This window comes from Vipera ursinii (assembly GCF_947247035.1).
Source record: "Vipera ursinii genome assembly, chromosome: 1".
NCBI classification, from domain to species: domain Eukaryota; kingdom Metazoa; phylum Chordata; class Lepidosauria; order Squamata; family Viperidae; genus Vipera; species Vipera ursinii.
Window position 1 is genome coordinate 297,235,615 of NC_139512.1, and position 26,805 is coordinate 297,262,419.

Sequence of the window (26,805 nt, forward strand, 5' to 3'; positions counted from 1 at the left end):
CTGCATGGTTTGCTGAAACATAAGCTCTAATTTAGTCCCTTGTGTGTAAGTTCTCAGACAAATAAAAGTGTTTAGGATATCACTTAATTGTGAAAAGATTTGTCCAGACCTTCAGTGTGAATATAGAAAACGGTGATGACTGTTGTTTTTGAGTTTCTTAAACTTTTTAGTAACACCTATCTTCTGCATGGCATATAGAAAGGATTTATTTTCTTTAAGTGATTCTGTTGAATTATGAAAAAACCCCACCATCCTCTACATTCTGTATTTGCTCATTTCAAAACCTTGTAGAGTTTATAAAAACACTAGTGGTTTGTTCCACAGTTTCCCTATAGAGTTAATTCCATATTAGAATCTAATTCCACATCCGTGTCATGCACTCCTGTGCTGTTAATTTGTACATTTCGATGCAGTTTGTTTCGTGTTTTTGTAATCCAAACTGAACGTAACGAGCTATGTGCTTCTGGGACCCTGCCTTGCCTTGCCAATTATAATAAGTGGTTACTCAGAGAGAGTATGTTTTAAATAAAACATGGCACTACTGAGTTGAATTAAGATCTTTGGGGAATAAATGGAACAATTTAACTCTTTCTTTCCAAAAGAGAGACCGACCAATGAGAGGAGACCTTTGAAATATATAATTAATTTCTCTTGAAAGGTATCTAGGTTAATATTAGATTAATTTTCTAATATTTCTATTTGGAAATGTAGCATTCATAAATGTTTAGGGCTACTGAAAATGTAGTAAGATTCTTTATATCAGTAAAGCATAAGGAGATATGTAAAGATTGTTACTTTTGCCAAAAGATATGATTTTTTTAAAAAAAAGTCCTCAGTAATGAGGTAAGATTCTGAACCAATTCGAGCAGATTCCTCCCCTATTCATTGGAGTATGTGAAAACACTTGCAAGATTGTTATTATAGTCAATAACAATAAAGGAAGTTTTATTCTTCTTGTTAAATTGATTTCCTAGACTGATCTACCTGATAGTAATCCTGGTTCTCATAGATAGTATGTATACACATGTGAGACTCATACTCTAAATAGACACAAAGTACATTACTTAAACTGAAGTCTTCAATACTTACCATAAATAATGAATATAATAACTGAATACTTGTAAACATATGATTGTCCTTTTGCCCAGGTTGTTTATGGTGGAATTTGTGGAAAGTGAGATATGAAGGGTCCTTTGCTTAAACAATACCAATTAGAAAAGAAGTCACACAGCTAAACACCTTTTTTATTATTTCAGTTTAGAAAGATAGGCAATTAAATAGTAATTTATATCTGCAGAGTTTTACGATGTACATTTGTTTCACTAAGTATTTACAACATTAACAGGTACCTTATGTCCATTATAATCTACCAAAAGCAAGTTCACCTCTTTGGAATGGTAGAAAGTATCAAAAATTACTCAAGGAAAAACAAAATAAAGTAGAAAGCATTTATTCCCATGTGAACTCTGCTTACTCCGGAGCAAACTTGTTTCCAGTGAACCAAATTAACAGTAACAACCCTTTATTTTTCCTCTTCAATAATGTTTAGAGGTCTTCAGCTTTTGTCCTTGTTTCAGATATGTCTGTCTTGCTTGATGGTAATGCTACATTTTGATAGCTTTTAAAAAGGGAAATTCTGAACGCTTGCCATGGTGCTCCTAACAATTGTGCAGATTCTTATTAATATTTTCTTAATTAAACTTTCATGTATATTTTATGGTCTATGTGAAAATAGTAGGCAAGATATGCAGTACATCTGTTGTGTTTAAAGGATTATTTAATACATTGTGCAGAAGCAAAGGTCATTTAATCAGAATGAACACTTCTGGGTTTAACAGTCAAAATTCGTGGATATGAATAATGCCCATGAAAAGATGTTTACATATTTTCATAATACATGAAATCATAAAACTGTAAACAAATAGAAACTGAAAAGTTTCCTTGTGGCTACTGGCCTTAGTTGTTTTCTAACAGTTTGTAGTTAGATTTATAGTTACTTATTGAAATTATATTTCATGTGTTCATTGTTTTTCAGTTTACTAGATTATTCATGATAGTTCTATTGATTTTACAATTATTTGAAAGTGTAATTAAGGGAGTGTTGTTTAGATAGACAGCAACATTTATATTTTTAAAGAATTACATAAAATATAGAAAAAACTGCTGAAATTTTGCATTTCTTGGAAAGGGATTTAATTTGTTTTATTTATGATGAAAATCCAATGTAAAAAGCTTTTTCAGTAGTGGAAAACATATTATGCATATTTCTTCTTGCATTTAAATTATGAATGAATTAAATTATTTGAGTTCAATGAATTTTCATTAGGGGTATGAATACTTTGTAATTATTTTCATGGACTATACAGGATGTTTTTCCTTACATTTTCCTGACCTTTTAATAGATACTTGTGCTGCTTTGTAGAAGAACAATAATTAAGTTGAGTAGGTAGTTTGCCAATTTTTACAGTTCATCTGATTTTATATTTTATGTCTCTGCATAAAACTTAAGATGACAAAACCTCTGTCAATGTAGATAACCTCAAACTAAAAGAGAATATCATAAGCCTTTTGTTTGATATACCTGATTTTCAGAGTAGAAAACTCATAGCATCATCACTTATATTTCTGAAAAGGTTATTATTAGCTCTTTAAGACTTAAGATTTTTTAAAAAACATTTTCTTAGTGCAAGATGAACTCTGCTATATCAAGTCAAAGAAGTGTAAGTACAACAGAGTATTTCCTCAGTGACGGACCAAATGCTTGGAAATGTCAGAAGGAGAACCCTCGAGCACGATCACACTTTGCATAGGGATTGATATTAATATTGATGCCTCTTAGGCCTTTCTAGGGGAAGTAATATATAAACATTGTAAATAGTAAACACTTGGGAGCTTTATGCTCCATGAAATTATCTAATCCCTTTCTGATACAAATAGAAGAATGTAACTTCATTTGAGATAAATTCCACAGTTGAAATATGCCCTTCTTTTTATCTAATCTGTATGTCCACAGTTTAGTTTACAATATTTCCTCTATATATGCTTTTTCATGCATCCCACCTCCATTCCCTCATTCCATTTGCCATATTTCTAAACTAAAAAGTTCCAAGCATTCTTATATACGTCATAGTGAAATATATACCAGCTGTTTACTAATTATAATGTATATATTGTGGAATTATTTGGTATTAAGTTTTATATGATCTCTGATTTTTTCTCCCTCTCCCCTTCTTGTTTGTTCAGTCAATTACCCTAGGAAAACTCACCAGAATTTTATATGCCGCCCTGAGTCTTTAGGGAGAAGGGCGGCATATAAATTTAATAAAATAAATAAATAAACAAAAGCTTCATTGGATTTGATCGATAAAAAGATAAAGTTGATACTTTTGAAAAAGAACAGATTTTATATAAATAGCACCTTGGCTAATATTTTAAAAAGAATTTTGCAGAAACCATTTTTGGAATATACTAATCTATGATAGTAAGCAATACTTTATTCTGGAATAGAATTTACTTCTTTGTTTACATATTTGACATGGTGCAGTTTTGAATCTATCACTAAATAAAATGCACAAAGAGGGAGGATTGTATCATTCTATATATAGTACTGAATATAAAAATAATACATATTTTGTTTTTTGTGTTTATAATCCAATTATTCATATTTTACTATAACAGTTTAATATTTCCTTTAACAGAATTAGTTGTTAGTCACAAAATGTACTTAACAGGTTCCCTCTTTTTTGTTGTTACCATAGACTAATATTACAGTTAGAAGAATAAAATATTGTGAATTATTTTCTCAAAATAAATTAAAGCACAGTTTTTTAAGAATGAAATTTGTGTACTTATGTTGGAAGGAGAAAAATTGCATTCTATAAATGGAACTCCTGCTTCAGTGAAACCTTGATTTAACATACCACTTTTATCAGATTTCAAATTCAACAGACCAAAGTTATGGTGTAGCTCCACTTGTAAAAAACAAGCTTGTTTCATAGTTTGGTAGGACAATTTGTTCATTTTATTTGCATCAATTTATGTAATCAGTATAAGCCCATAATTATGCAAGTGACATTTCAATAGATATGAAAACATGTAGTTATATAAATGATATAAATTACATGTTACCTTACATTTGGATTTAATGGACATTTAGATTTAATAGGCATCCTTTCTCCCCAAAAATATCTATTAAGTTGCCATTTTACAATAATATAAAACGGATAAATGGATCCAATTCAGTTAGCATTATCACCGTAACTAATAAAAATAGTAAAACCAATATATTTGTTCTTTGTTCTTCTATATTAAATCTGAAGAATTGGTTGAACAAAATAGCTCATATTAGTAAATGTTAATTGATCTTATTTAAGGTTATGTTCTATGAACTATGCAAGGATTCCAGAATAGGAATTTTTTTGGTGATTAAAATTGTAAGTGAAATGGTTTAGAGAAAGGTTATGGATAGCAGAAGAAACTGTATTTGATATATGCCAGCTATTCACAGAATAAAAATTGTTCTCTTATTGGCAAACTGCTGATAATGGTTACCAATTTTGTTTAAATTTAGGTGTTTTCTAAGAGCTATATGAAACCTCAAATTTTGATTCAGCATTGTAGTTACATAAAATCTTTAAGGGAAAAGCTGATAGCTGCTTTGGTCTGAATAGAAAAATTGCTGTTAAGGAGCAGTGTATAGTTTTATAAGCAAAAGGCTTGTGGTTTACTTCTGTGGGGCTAAAAATCTATTTGCATTAGCTTTCTTTTGCTGGTGGGATAGGTGGGTTGTGGAACTCTTGTTTAAAGCGATATCAGGAGTTTGGTAGCACTTTTCCATCTAACATATTTTGTTTTAAAGTGTAGGTTTTTTATGAGCTATAGTTCACTTCACTCTCCTGATTTTTTTGTCCTCATATACACTAACGTGCTTCCCCTCCTACATTGTTTAAAGCTACAATACTATATAATAAAAAGACTGCAAATAGTTTTCAAGAATGTAGTGCAAATACAGCAAAACCTAGTAGCTTAGCTTTTTTTGTAAACACATGAGTTATTTATAAAAGTTAGAACAGTCAAGACTTGCAAAAGGCATAGGTTTGGTAGAGGAAACCACTCTGGATCTGGTTCAGCTCACTTATTCCTTAGGCACTTCCCCTCTGGATTATCACAGGGCACTTGAAAAACATGCAGAAACCTTGGTCCAGAATATGCAGCAATGTGTGCAATATTGGATGAACCAGAATTCACCCATATAATACTTCTCCTGTGTGCCAGTAAGCTTCTGAGTGGATTCCAAATTTTGTTATTACTTTTTATATGATAGAAGCTTATTTTAATAATAAAAGGTTATTCAAAGCTCCACACTGCGCAGCACCAGGTTACATGAGGCATCATCTACCTCTGTTGTTTCTGCCCATCCCAATAGATTCAGCAGTGTGGTTACGCACTTGATACCCACAGAGAAACAGTGCCATCTTGTGAAACCCAGGAGGCATGGTTTCTCTGTTGTGGTATACCCTAGATCTGGATTATCAGTGAAACCTGATACAGGTGAGTGATTGAAGATGTGTGAAGTGCTTTGACTTTTATGTTTTGAATTTATTAATGTTTGCATTTGTACTTAGGTTTTATGTTTTTATATTGTGTGCTGCCCAGAGTTAATTGCTGAAGATGGGTAACACATAGATTTTGTAAATAAATAGTACATAGAGAGTTTTAGGTAGAGCATGTTTTATTTGTTATAGAATTTCACTGTTTAATACAATTTAAGTTTAGGCAAGCTGTTTATGTCTCCCCTTCCTCTCATGCATTGGGGAGGATTTTTTTAAAGTTTTGCTTCCACTTTTGCTTGAATGCATTTTGTTTTGTCTGCACTAAGCAGAAGAAAAGACGGATGAGGAATGGAATCTGAACCTGAAGTGCAGTTTGCCTGAGGTATTTGAGATCAAAGAATTGATCTAGTACTCAGAAATGCAGTTAGATACTTAGGATGTTGTTTATCACTCAGCTCTCTGGGACAAAATTAGCTCCCATACTTAATTCTACTGGGTATGAAACAGGCAGGAACGAAACTTGAATGCAAAAGCTATAAATATAATGACTTTGAACATAAGAAAGAGCTGCTTATTCTTATTTTGTGGCAGTAATAGTCAACAAGTAGTTTTATTTAATTACTGTAGTGCCTTTCTCAAATAAGACACTCTCCTTGAAGTGAAGATTCAGGTTTGACATGTCCATATAGGTTCTTTTTTGGGCAACCATCTTGTCACTGCCTTCTTCCCCAGGATGTTTTGACAGTTTTTCAGCAAAGCTCTGAATATCTTGGTGGTGTTCATTCAAGTATTAATTAGGTCTGACCATCATTAATTTTTCAAGATTATCCTGGATTGGCAGGAGTCTCAGTCTGCAAATAAAGCTATTTCAAATTGTGAATGAGCTATTGTAGGTGTGATTGAGACACACTAGAGACCCATAGACTGTATTATGGTAAGGTTGCAAAGCGCTTTCAGAATAAACTTTATTCTCATTGTGAAACAACTGCCAATGCAGTCCCTAGTTGTATCTGGCCTACTGATGTGGAATCAATTTCAGTTCATACTACTTTATGTCATGAACAGAGTTCTTGAAGCAGCTAACAAATTGTGTTCTACCATGTCTACTTAACTATTTATAACTTACTGAAGAAACTGAATGGGCATGTTTAAAAATAATATATCTTGCTAGAAATGAATCATGCTGGATGCTTTGAAAAGAAGTAAATGTGCAAGCTCTCCATAACAACTGTAACAGCTGTACTGTGTGCTATTTGCAAATTTAGACACTTCGAGAGAAAGACATTAGATCCATTTCAATCTGGATTAGAGCCCTGGATATGATAATCATGATAGCGTATGGGCTCAGTACCATATATTTTGCCCAGCTTTTGGTTTTCCAACCGTGTTTATTTCAGAGCAGATTTAGATTAATCAGTAGTCTAATAATCTCTACATTAGAAAGGTGTGATTCTTTATGGATGATCCAGAAGATTCAAGTCTCGATAACCATTCATTCACTGGCCATTCAAACTCAAGACAGCCCTGAACAAGTGGTAATTATGACCAATCCTTGTACTTATGATAGTTGCAGCATCCCTGTGGTCATTTGATCACCATTTGTCACATCCTTTTGCTGACTTCCTAAATGAAAAGTCAGTGGGGGAGCCAGCAGGCCATCACAAATGGTGGCCACATGATGTCTGTGTTTAATAATCTGCAGTGATTTGCTTAATGATAACAAGCAGTAGTGCCAGAATTTCTGTTGCTAAGCAATGTCTCATGTTGTGACATTTATAACCATGTTTTTCAGTGATACAAATTCCAGTTATCATTGTTAAGTGGGGCGTCACCTATAGTACAATATTGGCCTACTTCAATTCATTGGTGACTACAAAGTCAGTTGGTGGTGTTTCATTTCATCTTTGAAGTATTGAACTTTCCTATGTTTATGTTTCTTATGTTTTGAGTTCCATTCCTCATCCATCTATCTTCTGCTTAGTGCAGACAAAACAAAATGCATTTAAGCAAAAGTGGAAGCAAAACTTAAAAAAAAATTCTCCCCAATGCATGAGAGGAAGAGGGGACATAAACAGCTTGCCTAAACTTAAGTTGTATTAAACAATGCAATTCTATAATAAATAAAACATGGTATACTTAAAACTCTCTATGTACTATTTATTTACAAAATCTATGTGTTACCCATCTTCAGCAATTAACTCTGGGCAGCACACAATATAAAACCATAAAACCTAAGTACAAATAATAAATTCAAAACTTTCCTTTTTTCAAGGAAAAAGTCCAGTTGCCTTTTGGAAATGCTTCTTTGTGACAACCATGATCTGGATGACTGGAATCTCGATAGACATTTAGTTTGCTATGACAAGGTTTATGCTTTTTAAAAGAAGCATAGAAGCTAATACAGCAAACAACCCATTAATTTATCGCTAATAAATTAGGAAGGAATACCATTAGAAAAAGTTAAAAGGATCACGCACCTTGGTTCTAATTTACATGAAAGGTGGGACATGACCACTGAAGTAAAGACAAGGATAGAGAAAGCTCGAACTGCATTCTTCAAAATGAAAAAGGTCTTCTGCAGTCATGACATAAGCCTAAGATTGAAAATCAGGCTTGTCAGATGTTATATTTTTTCTATCCTGCTCTATTGAGTAGAGAGTTGGTCTCTGACAGAAGGCTACCTGAAGAGACTAGAAGCATTTGAAATGTGGATTTATAGGCGGCTGCTACGTGTAAGCTGGGTTGAAAAGATCCGAAATGAGGTGATAAGCCGCCTGGGAAAGGCAAGGGAAATCATCAAAACAATTAAAAAATGAAAGAATATTTCAGACATGTGATGTGGCACCCAGAAAAATATGGCATAATCCATTTAATCCTCCAGGGAAAGATTGAAGGCAAACGAGGTCCAGGCAGAAGAAGAACATCATGGCTTCAAAATCTAAGGGACTGGTTTGGACAAAACGCAGCAGCACTTTTTCATGCGTCTGCTGATAAAAACAGGATCACCAACATGATCACCAAAGTCCGATAACGGATATGGCACAAGAAGAAAAAGAAGCTAATAGTTAGGAATTCAGAGTTTATAGTAACTGATTTATTGGCAAAATGGACCAAAACTGACAATTTTTCCTAATTTCTACTACTCTTCAGATAGTATCTGTTTATTCTAAAGTAAATAGTGTGTTGGAAGCTATTAACCCTTTTATTTTCTGGTTTTGAGGCTGGATGTAAACTTAAGTGATGGTGGCTGCTTTTTCTTTTTGCTGTTTAAGGTGATATTGAACTGAAAAGGTATTTAACAGACCCTCAGATGTACCCTGCCCTATTAGCAAGGATATACAGTGATACAAAAATGAATTTGTCAAAGGTTTTATGGCTCCATGATCTATGATACAATATTAATTCTGCTCCAGTGTTATTAAGGCATTTTTCATCACCTCTCAAATTAATGTTGACATTCTATTATTGGAATTGTTTTGGTCCCCAGATTAAAACAACAAAGGAGAAAAAAAATCTTCCATGCTTGAATATTAAAATTAATTGTAGTGTAAGCAGGAGCTTGCTTGAAGGAAAATACCTGTTTAAAAGATTGTAATGTAAATGCATTTCCTTATTTACTTTACTACTACATTTATATATCAAATATATTAAAAAGGAGAAGAATTTATACAAATCTCAAGACAATATGCATTTTTTCTCCTCCCCATTTTCACACCACTTAATTGAAATAGATTAGATTAGGAAAAAGTGTCTTGTCAAAGAATCCAGGTGCTTTATGTTTATTTGAGAATTTGCAATCATAGGCCAAAATGTAGGAAGCAGCATTAAAAAGCAAAGCATATTCATACAAAAGTTAATGTCTATCATTATATTCAGACAAATGTTTTCTGACCATTATTGCTTAAGGCACAAAATCTTGATGCCTTCCTAAAGATTTCGTGATTGTGGCCATTAATAGGAAGCATAAAATTGTGTATTGGAACTGGTTTGTGATTTGAGGGTAGGTTAACTGAGTCCTCAAGGAAGATAGGGCATTTCAAAAGTACATGTGCAACCATCTCAATTTCAGTGCCTGAATATATACATAAATGGTTTGGATAGATTATTGAATCTTCATCACCACCATTAAAGATAGAATATCATGCCAGTGTCAATGCTCTCAAGTGAGGGCACAAGTATTTGGGGATAATGAAAGGTGGATTCTTAAGCTGTTGTAGCAGTGGTATGAGTATTATGTCTCTGTATGTCAGAGTCAAAAATTAACTGCTTGAACTCACTCCAGAATTTGTCTAACCTATCAATAGATATTAGGGCAGGGCCCATATTAAACAGACTGAATGTTATTTACATCTTCCATGGGGAATTCTGTCAGTCTATTGAACTAGGGACTCGCTCCCATAAATTTGAATGAGCCAATACTTGTAACTGACAGAGCCTCAGGTAGGCAATCATAAAGATGCATTCAAACTGTGACTGGAAAAGCAGAGATCTCAGAAGTTGATACACCAAACACACCCTTGTTTCCTTACACAGCCCCATGCATCCTCCCCAGCCCACCATCTTCTGCTTACCCTCCCTGTTCCTTGTCACCCCTCTCAGGGACCCCTTACATCAGACATGTCAAACCTCGACGTCATTTGACATCGCACAACGTATCAGGACTCTTTTGCCATTGCCGGCAATGGGTTGGGTGCAGCTTCTGCGTGATGCGTCCAGCCCGTGGGCCGGCAGTTTGACACCTCTGCGTTACACCCTCACCATGTCTCTTGTGCACCTTCACACATCCTCCCCAGCCATTACCAAAAGATTGTGGGATCTGGTTAATGATGGCTACCAAGACTGGAGGGATTGCTGTTGCTAAGCAATGCAGTGGTGCTTTTATAACCATGTTGCTTAGCAGTGGGAATTCCAGTCCCTTTGTAAATCAAGAATTACTTGATTTGGACAGTTAGGGTTTTTCTTCTTGCATTACTGCATATTGAGCTGCCATCTATCGCTGCCATATGTCAACTTCTTAAAAGGTGTTTGAAAATCTGAAGAATTGTGACAACCTTATCACTTTTAAATAACTACGTCCCAATTCTGTGTGGTTAAAAAAAACATGAGAGCTATATTGCAAACCTGTGGCTATGAATCGTATGGATATAAAATGTTAGTTTTTACAGGAAGAAGCAAAAGTACTGCTTTTGCATTTATAAAGTTAAATAGCGTATAACTTTCCTTTTCTTATGTTTCCATATTTATATACAGTAAATGTAATCTGTATTTTTACACCATCACTCTGCTACTTTTTGTATTACTTAAATGTATTTTTTTTCCTTTTAACTTATGTAATTAGGCTTCAGAACTGTTTTGTTTCCTAATCCAAGATTTTAAATTTGTTTATTCTTGAAAAGCACTGAACTATGTCTGAAGAAGGAGAGTGCAAAACTTGGGTTGAAACTTAACATTAAGAAAACCAAGATCATGGCATCTGGCCCTCTCAATTCCTGGCAAATAGATGGGGAAGAAATGGAGGTAGTGACAGATTTTATTTTCCTGGGCTCCAAGATCACTGCAGATGGGGACTGTAGCCAAGAAATTAAAAGACGCTTGCTCCTGGGGAGGAAAGCCATGGCAAATCTAGACAGCACACTAAAAAGCAGAGACATCACCCTGTCAACAAAAGTGCGTATAGTCAAGGCTATGGTCTTTCCAGTTGCAATGTATGGTAGTGAAAGTTGGACCATAAGAAAGGCTGAGCGCCAAAGAATTGAGGCCTTTGAACTGTGGTGCTGGAGAAGACTCCTGCGAGTCCCTTGGACTGCAAGGCGATCAAACCGGTCAGTCCTAGAGGAGATCAATCCTGACTGCTCTTTAGAAGGCCAGATCCTGAAGCTAAAACTCAAGTACTTTGGCCACCTAATGAGAAGGAAGGACTCCCTGGAGAAGAGCCTAATGCTGGGGAAGATCGAGGGCAATAGAAGAAGGGGACGACAGAGAATGAGGTGGCTGGATGGAGTCACTGAAGCAGTAGGCGTGAGCTTAAATGGACTCCAGAAGATGGTAGAGGACAGGAAGGCCTGGAGGAATGTTGTCCATAGGGTCGCGATGGGTCGGACACGACTTCGCAGCTAACAACAACAACATGTCTGGAGTAAATATTTGGTGTCTTTGCCTATTACCTTTTCTCAGAAAAAGGAAACAAGTTTTAAATCCATAAGTGATAATGCTGGCTAGACCAATATGATTTTTTTAAAAGAAGGAAAGATGAAAAATGAAAGCCACATTTGGTGACTAAAATTTATTGCTTGAAACAATTTAAATGTTCATCCTGTTGCCAGATTCTGTCACTTGTAATATATCAGTGTTTCTGTAGATGAGATCGCTAGCTAAATTTTGACTATCTTTAACTAGGGTTAAAGAATTGGAATAAAATATTTTTGTTCTTGTTAGCTGTGAAGTTGTGTCCGACCCATCGCGACCCCATGGACAATGTTTTTCCAGGCCTTCCTGTCCTCTACCATCTTCTGGAGTCCATTTAAGCTCACACCTACTCCTTCAGTGACTCCATCAAGCCACCTCATTCTCTGTCATCCCCTTCTTCTCTTGCCCTCAACCTTTCCCAGCATTAGGCTCTTCTCCAGTGAGTCCTTCCTTCTCATTAGGTGGCCAAAGTATTTGAGTTTCAGCTTCAGGATCTGGCCTTTTAAAGAGCAGTCAGGGTTGATCTCCTCTAGGACTCATCCGTTTGATCGCCTTGCAGTCCAAGGGACTCGCAGGAGTCTTCTCCAGCACCATAGTTCAAAGGACTCAATTCTTTGGCGCTCAGCCTTTCTTATGGTCCAACTTCCACTGCCATACATTGCAACTGGGAAGACCATAGCCTTGACTATACGCACTTTTGTTGACAGGGTGATGTCTCTGCTTTTTAGTGTACTGTCTAGATTTGCCATGGCTTTCCTCCCCAGGAGCAAGCGTCTTTTAATTTCCTGGCTGCAGTCCCCATCTGCAGTGATCTTGGAGCCCAGGAAAATAAAATCTGTCACTACCTCCATTTCTTCCCCATCTATTTGCCAGGAATTGAGAGGGCCGGATGCCATGATCTTGGTTTTCTTAATGTTAAGTTTCAACCCAACTTTTGCACTCTCCTTCTTCATCCGCAACAAGAGGCTCTTTAGTTCCTCTTCACTTTCTGCCATTACAGTGGTATCATCTGCATATCTTAGGTTGTTGATATTTCTTCCGGCAATCTTAATTCCAACTTTTGATTCATCTAGCCCTACCTTTCTCATGATGTGCTCTGCATATAAGTTTAATAGGCAGGGTGACAGTATACAGCCTTGCTGGACTCCTTTCCCAATTTTGAACCAATCAGTGGTTCCGTGTCCAGTTCTCACTGTTGCTTCTTGACCCACATATAGGTTTCTCAAGAGACAAATAAGATGGTCTGGTACTCCCATCTCTTTAAGAACTTTCCACAGTTTGTTGTGATCCACACAATCAAAGGCTTTAGCATAGTCAATGAAGCAGAAGTAGATGTTTTCTGGAAGTCCCTAGCTTTCTCCATGATCCAGCGTATGTTAGCAATTTGATCTCTAGTTCCTCTGCCGACTGGCGGCCCCCAGGGGGAGAGCATTCTCTGTGGGTGCGCCTGCCCTCTGGAATCATCTCCCTGTTGAGCTCCGGATGGCTCCCGACCTTCGCTCTTTTCGCTGCGACCTGAAGACTTGGCTATTTGAACTTGCCGGCCTGGACTGAGGGACTGGGATTTTAGATTTTAGATTTTAAATTTTAGAACATGTTTTATTGTTTAGGGCTACTTCATTTAATTTATTTTAATTTTTTATATTATGTGTTGTATATAGTGTTTTAATTGCCCTGTACACCGCCCCGAGTCCTTCGGGAGAGGGGTGGTGTATAAATCCAAATAATAAATAAATAAATAAATTATGGTCATAAGTTGAGGACAACCTATATGTAAAAAACGAACAAAAAATGCAGCAAATTTTAACAGTTGTTGAGAACATGGATCTTTTGTTAGAATAATCAAAATATACAAATTATTAAAGACTTTTTCATTTGCCTGGATTTATATATTTAACTGTGTATTATTTACATATGAGTGCATGTGTGTATACACACTTAGTATTCTAAGACAGGGTGGTCAATTAATTTTCCCAAGGACCACATAAGAAACTGGTACTATTTTAGAGGGCCCAAACAGCAGAGTTTACATGTGTAAATTGGAAAAAAAAATAGCAGTTGCCTTCAAAATAAAAGCAATGCAGTTGTATTACATGCATGATGTACATTTATTTACATTTGATTTCTAATTTTCAATTAACCTCATGCAGGCTGGACAGAGACACCCAAACAGCTGAGTGTAGCCCAGGGGCCCAGGTTTGTTCTAAGATTAATATGTTGCTTGACTAGCTTGCTGGAAGTTGTATTTCTAATAAGTTATCCAATGGCAATGTATTCTGTATAGGATAAACATCAAACTTGGAAGGAGCAGTGGAAAATACTTGAACCATGTGCATTCTGTCATTTTTTGAAGATTAACTTTCTTGTTTGACAGCTAGAAAATCTCTTTTTATTGCAGCTAGTAGAGTAATAGTTGATCGGCTCTATTTAATGTGACAGTGAATGAATGGAATGGAGGTTTGTGGGAATAGAAAAGAGAAAGTGACAGCATCATATAATGCAGGAGATACTTGTGAGAGCATATTGGCTTTATCCATGTATTGTGCTGTGTCAGGGACAGAAAAAGCTGTTGCTTTTCCAAAGTTCCTATCAGCTTGCTCTTTTGCTCAATTTAGAATCTTTCCAGTAGAAATTTAATTTATATAGTCTGAAATGTAGAGGTTTCTTTCCAATTTGTGCCTTCTTTGTACAAAAAAAGTCTAACCCTATGATTTGTAGAAAGCTTTAAAATCGTAACTTCTGATTCAAAATGTTATGTTGTCTGAGGCTAAAGGGCAAGATGCCCCCTTCTTTCATATACTGAAACAGATTGGACTGACATCCGAATCTTGTTTTTGTATTAGCATTCTTCTGAGAACACTAGGATGACCTAAGGATACATGGAAAGTTGCATGTCCATACAATTCCATTTTCCAATTTTGATGCCCTCCTTGACACCACCTAGTACCTTCTGCCTCTGCTGAATGGTATCTCAGCAGTACCTGTTTAATGGTGAGGTAGCATTCTATCCCTCCACAATACCCTACATCAAAGGTCCCCAACCTTTTGGGCACCAGGGACCGGTTACATGGAGAGAAGTTTTCCGCAGACCAGAAGGAGTGTGGCTTTGTGTACTGTCTGCATCCTGTGGATGGGGCTTTCCTTGTTTGGGCGGACCGGTTGTTGGCATGCCGCAGCATGGTACGAGTCCACGGACTGGGGATTGGGGACCCCTGCCCTTCATAGAAACCAAACAATGACTAGACAAGAGATATCTTTTTTAAAAACTTGGCATAGAAACATAAATCTCTCCATAAAAAATAAATAAATAGAAATAAACTTGTCTAAATATATGGGGTAGAGATGTCTGGGGATCTGCTATTTTTATGTGCCTTTCTAATGTTTTTTACTGTGAAATTTTTAATTAACAGTTGTAATCTTCACAGTTTAAGTCAGTTCTCGTGGCTAATGAGGATTTTCAGGGAACAGGGAGGAAGTTACAAGTAGTCTTTGACTTATGATCACAAATGGGACCAGAACCTCAATTGTTGCATAAAGTGGTCATTGGGTAGGATAGAGCATGTGGGATGCCTCAGAAGTAGGGAGCCCCAGCACAGGGAATTTGTGAGTTCGGAGTGCTGTAGTGCAGTGCAAACTTGCAGCTGCTCCTACAAGCTATGGTTTCCCCACCCAGTCCAGTAGGATAGAAACTCTTTATAATTACGGTACTTATCTTCTCCATCTCTGCCTTTTTTGGGTGGCCACTGACCTTGTGTTGTCTTCCTTCTGCTGGTGGCCCGGGATCCATGTACTGGGTGAGGTTGCAGCCCTGGGATGCATGCAGTGAGGCTGGGAAGAGCAAGTGGTGATTTCCCCAGGTGAGAGTGGAGGCTCTGAGGGAGGGACTGTTTGGGGTAGCAGCAGAAATGGGAGGATGTTTGTGTTGCTTCTGGAAAATGGCCCCTTAGGTTTTAGTGAGGGGTGGAGGAAAGGCCAGTGCTAACAGAATCTACCTTTGGCCCTCCTATTCTCTCTCGACCCAGCCTTCCTCCTGCAAAGCCAGCAAAATTTGTGGGTGGGGTTGTGCCTTACCTGAGGCAGGATCGTGAAATATTCCAACCAATCAAAAGGAATGGTACAGAATACCACTCAATTAAGGAGAGGTGTGTGAGAACTCTCCTAACTCTGCTGCTTATTTTTCCATATGGGAATGACCAATGGATCAGTGTTCAAGTTGGGCATTATAGCAAACAAAGCTGTTCATTTTCCAAATGCAAAAATCTCTGCGTCAGCCCCACAGGTTTGTATCTTTCCTTATTCCCTCTAATAAAAGCTCTTCTTTAAAATACTGACAACAGTATTGTAGGAAAAATGAAGGAGCACTAGTGAAAAGACAGAGGTGTGTGGGTGGGGGCTATTAAGCCTTGATTGAGGGGGAGGGGCACCTGCTGACTTTACTGGCAATGCTTCTGGCTCAGCATCAGCAGCACGTGTGGGCACTGGGATACCTAAGCAGTTAAGGTTTCTCTTGCATGGCATCTGGGGCCCTTCAGGATACTAGTGGTGTGGCAGATGGGTCATGAGACATAAGCATCACCACCCAGGCCAGGAGACACCTCTTACTGCCTCAGTCAAGGGTTAAAAGCCTAGGCCCAGACCCCTTCCTCTGCCAGCTTGCTGCATTCTGACAACCTTCACCAGTCGGAAAAGGAGGCAGGAGGAGACTCAAAGTGACACTGACTCACAATGGGCAGCAGATAAAGCTAATGAATGTATAAATTCAAATACTCTCAATTGGGACTACCTCAATGAGCAAGCCCCAGCCCTTATGATAATCAGGCAGCCTGTCAAGACCTGTTTGGTTTTTTGTTTTGTTTTGTTTGTTTGGTAGAGCCCCTGGGATCTGAATGAAGTTAAGTGAATTGTAGGGTTTTCTTTTTATAAGTGCAAAAGTTGAAAGAAGTATTATTTGGGTTGTATGTATACTGTAAGTATGATGAAGAAAGGTATAATTTGGTTTAATTATGTATTGAATTATTTGGACTGTATTGTAAGCTGCTAGATTGAATTACCCTAGAGGTCATAGTAGTTAAAACTGGTTAGTTTCTCATGGTTCCTGAAACACCGGTCTTAATTTTGAGATCATCACATTTATTTCTTTTCTTATGTTTATTTTGGATCAGTATTTGCTCTCTATAACAGCAGCAGTAGAAAATCCTGATTTTTTTAAAAAAATCCCATTTATATCTCGCCCTTCTCCGAAGACTCAGGGCGGCTTACAATCTAAAGCACAAATCAATGTGCTTAGCAATTTTGCTGTCAGCTTATTCAGGCAGAATGAGTGCAAAGTCTGACAGGGATCCAACTTGGGGTACATGTGCCATGAGGACTGGAGACACAGAATTGGAGCCTTGTCACAAAGCCCACTCTGAGCTAGGCTTTAAAGCTGTGCTTTTAAAAGATGCCTTTTGGCTTGTTTGAGCGATACAGGCATGCATTTGGATAGCTTCCATGATTTGTGCATACCAAGTATCCTTTAAACCAGGCATGTCAAACTGCTGGCCTGTGGGGCAGATGCGTCACGCTGAAACCGCTCCCACCCCATTGCCAGCAATTGGGAAAAAGTCTCAATACATTGCGCAACATCACGTGACATCACGAGTTTGATGTGCCTGCTTTAAACCTTTTGTTCTCAGAACTCATTTCCCTTTTAAACATTATAGAGAATACCAAAAGAGCTATTGTTGGTATGGGTTATAATTATTGATATTTTTTCCAAAGTTACACAGCTGGCTCAGTGCCAAAGGTAGCAATAGAACTCATGATCTTCTGGTTTACAGCCTATGTCTTAACCACTATACTAAACCAACTCTTCATTTCTTTATGGTTTTAACTTACAAAACTTTAAAAAAATGGTTTTATAATGTGCTTTTATATATATTTCAAGAAGTGTATGCATTTCCACAAATGAGAAGAAAAACCTGGTTTTATGAATCAGAGATTCAGTGAGTAGGGAAGCAGAACAAGTGAAGGCTGCATTTCTTGTTTGACATTCATTTATCCAGATAACTTTCTTTTACAGCTACTTCATCTGGTATTTCAAGCTTGTTATTACTGTATCCATGATTTGCTGGAATAGCTCATAGTTTTTAAAATAATGTCTGAAAAATGTATTTGTTTTTCTCCACTAAATCAGTATTTCTGATTTTTAAGACATCTTAGCAGATCTTAATCTTTTTGAGCTCACAGAAATGTAAATATTTTTATATTATCTCTCTGTGGAAAAAAATGCAAGCAGAGGAGAAACAGCTATTTGTCTTTGTCTTTTTTGTTCATGTCTGAAGGGGAAGAATGAGTTTTGTCTACTCTCTGACATAGGAAATCATAGTTGGATATGTCATGCTTATTATCCATAGCCTAGTCACTGAACTGTAATTACTATATCTGTAGCTTATAGTTTTCCTACAGATAATCTTCGACTTAATTGAGCCCAAAATTTCTGTTGCTATGTGAGACAGTTATTAAGTGAATTTTGCCCCATTTACGACCTTTCTTGTCACAGTTATTAAGTGAATCACTCCTGTTCTTAAGTCAGTATCACAGTTGTTAAGTGAATCTCGCTTCCCCCTTGACTTTGTGAATCATAAATGTGAGTCAGTTGTCAAGCATCTGAATTTTGATTATATGATCATGGGGATGCTGCAGCAGTTATAAGTGTGAAAAACGGTCATAAGTCACTTTGGTGTGGTTGTAACTTCAAATGGTCACTAAATGAATTGTTGTAAGCTGGTGACTACCTGGTACAAATCTACATTGCCAAAGTTTGGAATGTAGATACTGATCACAGCTAAATTTGGTTTTTAGATTCTTATAATCGTATTTTTTTTAAAAAGAATATGATCTATTGTTAACATGAATAATTTGCTATGAATTGAAATCTTGGACATGTCTTGTCCACAGAGTTTACAGAGCTCTGCAAAAATGCTTGCTTTGCAAAGCATAGGCAGCTGCTTGTTTGTGCAGTGAAGCAACATGCTAAGCAGAAAAACCTGTAAAATTAGTGAACACTGCCTCCTCAAAAAGAATATAAGAGGTGCATCCTAGTTCTTCTCTTCTCTCCCCCTTCTCACCATTACAGAGTTTATATTGCCCGTATCACTGTGTTTCTTGCTGCTAAATGAGCTTTGCAGCAGGAAGTTAATTTTCTGCCAGTATTACTTTGGGCTGATGACTAGGGGTGTTTGTGTATCCATTAAATGTGCTGCCAGAACATGTCCACCATTTTCTGCCCTTTCCATTAAATGGTTGTCAGTAGGTTTACAGAACTGCTTCGTTACTCTGCTCTAATTGCAGAAAGACTTCTAGATGTGATGACAAGTCTCCATAAAAAGAAACCAAAATCTTGTTCGGAGATCTGAAAAAAATAAATAGAAATGCCACGAGCAGTTAAATTAGATTGTTTTTGTATAGTCACAGTACAATTAACAGATAACAATATTTCTTTTTCTTAATTTTTACTTGTGAAGGTAAAAATACTGAAAATAAAAATTTAGAAGGAAATTATTTTTCCCACATAACAGATAACATCTATACAGGCATATAAAACTACATATTCCTTGAGTTGTGATAGGTGCATTCAGTAACTATGTTAATCCTTTGTTGATTACATTTGGTTTTGAAATGGGAACTTGTTAAAATTATCTAGGATGCATTTTTACTTCAAAAATGGCATGAAGGAAATGATTAAAAGAGATGTGCAGAAAGCAGAAAAATGAGCTCCCATTAAAACAACCCTACCTATACCATTCAAACCACCTGAGTTTACCATGCTTTAATGAAACAACACTCAAAATAATATAGGCTTAAAAAACTTTTTAAAATAATATTTAGGGCTGATTTTTCTGTACTGGTCTCACTAATAGCAGTCCCTCAATTTCTGATGTTTTGAAGTGAAGGACTTTATAGTGATTCAGATCCAATTGTCAATATTTCTTATGGCAGGAACACTAAACATTTTCTTCTGGCAGAATACACTAAAATACTTTATTTTTAAAGGTTTTTTTTAATTAAATTAATATATCTATACTTGAAGCTAAGCATTTTAGCTACTATCTCAGCAAAAACCAACCAAAACTGCTATACAACCAAGGCACAGAACAAGAACAATAGTAATAGTAATAATAATAATAATAATAATAATAATAATAATAATAATAATAATAATAAGAAGAAGAAGAAGAAGAAGAAGAAGAAGAAGAAGAAGAAGAAGAAGAAGAAGAAGTAGTAGTTGGAAGGGACCTTGGAGGTCATCTAGTCCAACCCCCTGCTTAGGCAGGAAACCCTATACCATTTAGACACAGATATCTCGAGCAAAATGTAATAGCACAAAATCTGAACAATGCAGGACAGCCCATATAAAGTTTAAGTGATCCCAAAGAGCTTAGTGATTTAAGTTTGGATATTTTTAAAGAACTCTGGAAGCTCAGCACTGAACAGAGCACAGGAATATGTAAATATTGCAAATTTATATGACGTTTGCTTATGACTTCTCCCCCCAAGTAGCATGATCAAATAACAGTCAGCTTATGTATTTAAAGGTCCGAATAAATCATAGTGAATCTGTTTTTTTACAAAACAAGATAAATATGATTGATTTAATATATCTTATTTTTTTATTGGGATAGTTTATTATTAAGCCATGAGTTATATTAATTTTTGTCATCCAAATCTTATTAATGATGTTTGCAAATAAATTTTTCTTATCAGATTGTGGTATGGCAAAAATGATACATATTTAATTTTTATAGTTCCATATGGGGGCAGGAACAGCTGCTACTAAAATAGTAAATTAGATAAACACTTAAAATATTTAAATTCTAACCCATAAATTTAGAACATTATCCTCTTGAAACCATTTTAAATTTAAGTAAATTGGCTTAATTTGTTTCAAGTTCAATAAATTGGACATAAATTTAAGTTTAATAAATTGAATATAAATGGTCAATTTACCTTTCTAATTCTGTAGCTGTGATCAGGTTGTCTCCTCTGATAACTTCTCTTCTACTGTGCCATAAGAATTCAGAAGCTTGGAGCAGATGTTACAAATAAAACATAAGGCATGCTTGACAGATATGTCTGAACACAATGTTTCATCAGCATTACAGGGGTGTCATATGTAAGTATTATTATGACCGAAGACCAGTACTTGAAATAACTTGCAAGAACTAACATGTCTTGACAGTAATTCCAAATATAATAACATAGAACAATTGGAGATCATGCAATAATCAAAGGACTACTAATTTTGCTAGCATCCCCTGATTATTTATTACTACATCATGCATGTGCCTATGCAAAATTTTGACAGATTGCAATAGGCTACCTGTTTACAAGTAAAGTGATGAGAAAGAATGCATCTAAATGGTCTACAAAGTTTATTGAAGCAGACATAAGTTTACTGTGTAGCTTCCTATAAAATCTCCTGTAGTACAGGATGCTCAACTAACATTAAATGCTTTGCAGTTATCAAGCAATTCCAAGGTAGTATGCCATTTAATTGGATACACATTGCAACATTATCAAGAACCAGCTTTCACTTATTTAGTGACTCAATTTTCTGAAATTGCTATTTAAGAAGTACCCTAGTTTGATCATAGATCATGGACCGTTGAGAGACGCAACAGGTCAGTGTTGTTTCCAATAGGCCATCTTTTAGGATGAATGCAATTATCAAAGATTATTTGAGGAGCCAGACTTATTGGCCAGAAATTAAACTTCCGAGTGTCATGGTTCCGACAGATGTTATTCTTCAAAGAACTTTGAGGCATTGTTTACCTTAAAGAATCTTTATTCAAATAACATGGCATCGGCACGTACATGGTTGCTGGGCTCCCCACTGTGGCTGTTGCACCCCCAGTTGCTGCTGGCCCCACCCTGGCTGCTACTGTATTCCCAGGGGTTGCACGTTCAGGGGCTGTGGCCACCTCCCTTGCTATGGTTGCAATACCGGCAGTACTGGCCTCTCAAGTTGTTGGAGGTCTCCCAAAGGTTGTTGTCTGGGTGGGGGCTGCTGCCATTCCCCCTGCTGCTGGTCTGCCAGGAGTTGTTAGCTTCAATTGCTGTGCATCCGGGGGAGGTAACCAACCGTGCTGTGGTCGTCATCCCACCAGCTGTTGCTCTCCTGGCTTCTGTAGCACCCCAAGCTGCTGCAAGGCCTCTATTAGCTGATGCAAGCTTAGAGGTTGCTGATCTTCCACCTCCAGGGGCTGCCAAATTCCCTATTACTGCAGGGGGCCCAGGCTGGGGTTCCCTCTCTCTGTGGGGCTGGAGGCCCTGGAAGGGGACTCCAGGGTCTGGAAGACTGTTTGATCTGTGAAGAAGGGGCTGGAAGCCTCTCTCAGCAGGAGTTGTTCTCCTCTTCTCACTTCTAGCTCTTCAAATTTTTCTGCTAAATATTCCACTGACTGACTACAAGCTGCAGGCGGATATTTCCACTCACCCGAGTCCTCAGTGGCAGACAGCCTGGCAGATTTCCACTGATCTGGGGAATGCAATGTGTAGGAATCCCTTTGTTGCAGCTCCACCTCATCTGATTTTGAAGCCCTTTAGGGTGGCAAGGCCGTTTTGAAGCATCTGGAGTCTCCACTGGGCTTATCCCAATCTGACGACCAGATCAGTTCTCCTGACTGCTTGGGTTTTGCTCCCAGCTGGGAGACCTGCAAAAGTTCTTTCTCCACTGGCTTGCTGGCTGTCGCTCCCATCGCTGCTACCCTTCCCTGGGGTAGCAACTGCTGCCAGGGTGCTGGCCTCGGGCAATTTCTCTTCTTCCATAATGAAATCTTCCCCGAATCTTCGTCAGCCTATCCCCCAGGTTTAGGGACAGTGACGGGTTCAGGACCCCTAGATGGTTTGAAAAGTTTGTAGATTTTGGCTTGATGTCATGGTTCTGACAGATGTTACTCTTCAAAGAACTTCGAGGTATTGTTTACCTTAATGAATCTTTATTCAAATAACATGGCATCGGCACATACATGGTCAAAGCCAAAATCTGAATTCCCCTCCCCTAAACACATAGTAAAAAGGTAAAGGTTCCCCCGCACATGCGTGCTAATCGTTTCCGACTCTAGGGGCCGGTGCTCATCTCCGTTTCAAAGTCGAAGAGCCACTGCTTGTCCGAGGACGTCTCCATGGTCATGTGGCCGGCATGACTAGACGCCAAAGGCACACGGAACGCTGTTACCTTCCCACCGTAGTGGTCCCTATTTTTCTACTTGCATTTTTACGTGCTTTCGACAATTGACAGTCATAAATAACAGTCTCCAGTTAGTTTGAAATGCAAACCTTCCCTCCAGTTGTCTAACCCACATTATCATCTCTTATTTCAAACACCCTTAATACTCTACTACGATGTTGTTATGTATAACCAATCCCCATACACATTCTTCCCCCTCCCCCTCCCAGCATCATCTAATTCTAACTCTAAAAGTAACACACAGGTTAAAGAGAAAATGGCTGCATCTTCATATATTGTCAAAGCAAGAACATCCAATGTTAGCAGCGTTGACGAGTCTCTACACTAAGTAAACCAGCCTCCAGTGTGAAGGTAGTACTGTGGTTTCAGTTGGGCTTGAAAGCACTGGCATCAGGATTAAGGACAGCATTATTTCAAGGGGAGAATAACTGGAATATGACCCTAACTGAGTTCTGTATAGAAAACTACACCAATGACTTTGTTTAATATAGTTTGGCAATAAAAGGCCTAAAATTGCCTCCTTTCAAATTTTTCTGTACCCACCCATCTCAACAAGTGACTCTTAGTAGAACTGTAAAATATTTCCTGAGGCATGAAATTGCTAACACTTAAATATTTAAATAATTTAAATTGCCTTGCGTGATATTTCATTTATTTATCTTAGGGCAGAGGTGTCAAACTTGCAACATCACGTGACTTGTCGCGACGTATCACAACTTTTTTTCCATTGCCGGCAATGGGGTGGGCACGGTTTCGCCATGATGGCACCTTGACACCCCTGTCTTAAGGTTTTTGGTTAATAGAATCGATATAGGAAGGAAACTGAGCAAACATGTCACCTGCATGTAGGAGCACAGATAAACTTTTTCAGAAGTTTATATAAAAGTTAAAAATCAAAGGGGAATTAAACAGACATGCTAAATCCCTCTCTATTGGAAGGTATTAACATTGTTTGAGGTTTGTAGGAAATTCTTAGGAGTGTTACCTCATTAATTTGATATTTTATTTTTCTGTGAATGCATGTGCTTGTTCTTTATATTATCCCTAATGAATTCGTTTTGTTTTGTTAAGCTGTTAGATGTTCCCTCTTCCTGTCACAACATTAATTCTTTCCCAAAAAAATCACACCTCCAGACATATAGCAGTAAGAAAATATATGCTAGGAAACTAAATCTCTTAATCAGTTGCTACACTGATATGGAATTTAAATTACTTTTAGGTTTTAGACAAACTAAAAATCATCAATATTAACTTTTTTAAAAAAAACTAATGTCACCACTAAGCAGCTTTTGAAAATATGCTGCTGCTCTTATTCTTTTCATGTTTTTGAAGTTTGTAATGGTTAATCTATCTTCTTTTATTTGTTATATTCTAGAAGGCTTATTTCAAAGTATATTTTACATTGTTCTAATTAGAATTCTCCCCTCACTTTTTTGAGACAAACATTTGAAAGTGTTTTGAATTTAGTTTATGAAAATTAGCTGCACTTAAGCTCTAATTGAAACTCAGGTGGTGGTCTAGAGAAATTAATTAAAAATAATAGACCCGTGTTCCTAAATTCTAGAGTTCTCCGTAGACATCTTTTAAGGGCATATAAGTGAGGGCTATAAAGTTGCTAGCACTAGAAGAGATACTAATTGATTGTGGATTTTTTATTAAAATAATACTCAATTCCACATGCTCTCTGAATGAAGTATAATTAAATTCTGTATCAATCAGTTCATAAGCCTACTTCTGAGATTTCTCTGTGTGATACCAGCATTGCACTGAAGATTCTTTTAACCTGGAAAGTTAGTTATCTTCTAACTTGGAGATTTGTTTAAATACTAAATAAGTGCAGTTGGGTGTTTCTGTACTGATTAAAATTGCTAAGGAGAAGTAAAAGAAAATGAAAACAGGCAGCTCAGTGTAGTCATTTATACACATTTTTGCAAATGTGAAGCAGGTGGATTTCGGGGAGGGGGTTTCCGCTTGAAAACTCAGTACAGCTCAGCTGCTAGTGCTAGAAACAACAGATTAATCTGAACACATTTTTGTGTCTTTGTTGCATTTAATATAAGCTGATCTAATATGCATTTCTCAAATTTACAAGCAAAATTGCATGCAATTCCCTTCCCCCTCCCATTTTTTTTTCAATTTTTCCAATGTAGTTCTAATAAAGCAATATAAAAGTTTATGCATGAAAGAAAAAACACATAAGAGGCTTACAAATGGAAGTAAACTTTAAAATGTATGGTTTTTCATTTTAAAGAAGAATGGTACTTCTGATGCTATTAAGAAAAAAAAGGTTTAGAATTTTGTTATCTCTCCTTTGGGATGGTCTTCAGATTTTATTGCAGGAAAGATAACCCTGAAACAATTTCAATTGGGTTAATTTCGTTTTAAACAAAAATAACTGGGTGTAACTTGCTTGGTTTTCTAGGTTATAGTGGACAAACTAGTAATGAACATTGCCTAGTTCTGTCTTTGTTATTTCTGTTGATATGTAAATACATTATTTTAATATTTTGTTGCATTCTTCTTTTTGAATACCATGTGTCAGGCCCAAACCAAGAATGACATAGAATAATCCAACCAAAGTTCAGTTCTTTATTTCCTTACATCCAGTAGATAGAATGTAGAATTGGTGAACATGTCAATTTCTGCCCATATAACTTTGCATAAATTAGAGAAATATTTGAGAATATAAAGGCATTTAAAACTACTTAAATTGTTAATTGTTGGCCAAAGTTCCAAACAAGGATGTTTTAATCAGAAAATAGATATTTCCAAACTGACAAATCTCTGGATAGATTCTAAAAGAATTAATCCAAAACACAACCCTAAAGATAGCATATTCATAATAAAGTAATGGGATGCAAGTTCATAGAAAGCTACAGTAATCGTGTTGTCATAGTTGAGTGTAGAACATGGATTTAATTGCTTGTTTAAAAAAAAATAAGCAAAACAAATACATTTTAAATATTTCCTAAACCCATGACCTAAAGTTGCAAGGAATACAGTATGAAGAAATCCATAATTTGAAATGACATTAATTGGTGATAGTCAGTTCAGAGCACAAAAGTTTTCTGCCTTACAGAACAGTTCAGCTTCTTTCAAAACAGTTAATTAAAGTAGAACAGTTTTCATTGCTACTTAAGAATTTTCAATAAATTAGCACCTTTAGTACCATTTAATGATTTACTGCACCGTTATTTCTATTTTTAAATACTTGTTAAATATATAAGCTGACATTTAATAATGATGATGTTGAAAGGCACCTTGGAGGCCCTCTAGTCCAACCCCCTGCACAGGCAGGAAACCCTATATCATTTCGGACAAATGGCTGTCCAGTCTCTTCTTAAAAACTTAAAAGCATTCACCGCTTCTGGAGGCAGGTTGTTCCACTGGTTAATTGTTCTAACTGTCAAGAAGTTTCTTCTTAGTTCTAGGTTGTTTCTCTCCTTGATTAGTTTCCATCCGTTGCTTCTTCTCCTGCGTTCAGGTGCTTTGGAGAATAGCTTGACTCCCTCTTCCTTGTGGCGGCCCTTGAGATATTGGAACCCTGCCATCATGTCCCACCTCGTCCTTCTCTTCATTAAACTAGACAATTCCAGCAGCCGTTCCTTATATGTTTTATCCTCCAGACCTCTAATCATCTTTGTTGCTCTTCTCTGTACCCTTTCTAGAGTCTCGACATCTTTTTTACATCGTGGTGACCAAAACTGGATGCAGTATTCCAAGTGTGGCCTTACCATTCCATTTCTAATGTAATAGTGTCCATTGAATTGAGTCACAATATCTCTTGCAGAGAAAGAAAGAGTATAACTAGCTTTTACTCATTTACAAGTATTCGTA

The 26,805-nt window shown here is 36.8% G+C and overlaps 1 protein-coding gene across 5 annotated transcripts in view; it reads left to right on the top strand.

The window, feature by feature from the left end:
* ZFAND3 (zinc finger AN1-type containing 3) overlaps positions 1-26,805 on the top strand; it is a 117,726-nt gene that overhangs the window by 37,873 nt on the left and 53,048 nt on the right. The window lies entirely within an intron of this gene.